The sequence below is a fragment of the Symsagittifera roscoffensis genome, chromosome 8 (assembly GCF_963678635.1).
Source record: "Symsagittifera roscoffensis chromosome 8, txSymRosc1.1, whole genome shotgun sequence".
Taxonomy (NCBI): domain Eukaryota; kingdom Metazoa; phylum Xenacoelomorpha; order Acoela; family Convolutidae; genus Symsagittifera; species Symsagittifera roscoffensis.
This window is the reverse complement of record NC_087069.1, coordinates 35,665,877-35,667,449: the sequence shown is the minus strand read 5'-3', so window position 1 is coordinate 35,667,449 and position 1,573 is coordinate 35,665,877.

The following is a 1,573-nucleotide window of genomic DNA, read 5'->3' as shown; positions in this document are numbered from 1 at the left end:
CGACCTCCTCAACCAAAACTGGGTTGTGACTGTCTCGACTTTCTCAACAAACTAATTAAAATTTTTTAGCTTTAGTGTCGGCGTTATATAGTTTTCAAAATTAATCAATTAGCTCAGATAGTTAGACAGTTTCTATTGCGCCTTTCTAAAGTTTTTTTTTGTAAATATTTGTGATATAGTCCGTTTTTGGAAACGGTACCAAAACCTGCTCTACTTATGTTTCGACTTTCTCGATCAAAAAAAGGTTTGTTTCGACTGTGATTGACCTATGTTTCGATTTTCTCGGCCTATGTTTTGACTTTATCTCGTTCAAAATTGTGCATGTTTCGACTCTTTCGGCCGGAATCGGGCATGTTTCGACTTTGTGCTCGACTTAAATTTTCTTCTCAACCGCGGATTTTCAGTCGCAAAGCTGCACTTTCTCGCAAAACTGAACTTCAAAATCGAAAAATAAGTCGAACTCCTCGACCCGAGTATCAATAATTACGCATTTTTGACCGGTGTGTATAGCAGCTGCTTAAAACTTTGGCTGGCTAATATGGTAGATAGTTTATACTTCGACTGGTTTATATAACCCACTGGTTTTTTCGATTCGAGAGCTCCGATCATCACCTCAGTTAGAAACGAAAAACCAATTCAAATTCCTAGTCAGTTGTCGCCAAAGTTAGTTCTGAATGTATGCTTCGAGGAGTTTTGAGTTCGCGTCGTGTCAATTTTTGTCTCAAATAAAGATTTTCATTCCAGAGTTGATACCAGAGCTAACTCACAATCGTTTCATAAAGTGAAAATTTTGATCCGGGTAGTAAAAAAACCAAGCCCTTTATCTCTACGATTGGGTTTCTTTAGCGGTCAAAAAAAGTTTTGTAATTAAGAAGGAACAATTGCTTAGGAAGAATTTTATTTTGTGATAAACTAAGAAGTGACTGATACTAGTGATAAATCAGACAAGAATTTAATAAAACTTAAACTTTCTCTTTTTGGATCAAGTTAACATCCCCCAAGCATTTTGTGAGGAGGATCGTAACTTGGTCTCTCTGGTGGAGGATGCTAATTACTGATCCCAATTTTAGTTTAAAAACTTCCAATTTAAAACTGCTAAGTTTCTTTGAGATTGCATGGTTAAGTTATAGTCACTATTTATAATATACTCTTCCAGTTACCTCAATAAAAAACTGTGCAATATGAGACAATCGTTTGACAAACAATAACGGTTTTTCATTTCAAAAAAAAAAACAACTACCTGTTACATAATATTTGAGCTCGCTGCAGACTCCTTGCTGAGTAGTAACCGGCCGTCACACACTTTTCTAGATTGTTACTCCATTTATATTTCCCTGGGCAAAATTTGGTATTCTAAACATATCAAATATCAAAAGTACAAATTAAAATCATCATGTTCACATAAACACACAAAGTAACTAACAATAATCATAATCGACTAGACAATAATGCAAGAAAGTTTTGCAGTTTTTTAAATCAAAATCAGTTTTAAGCGTTTTCAGGTTAAACACGGTTTGGTGATAAATCGTTTTCCGATAAAAACTAACACAAATTGAGAAGGAATACAGATGAT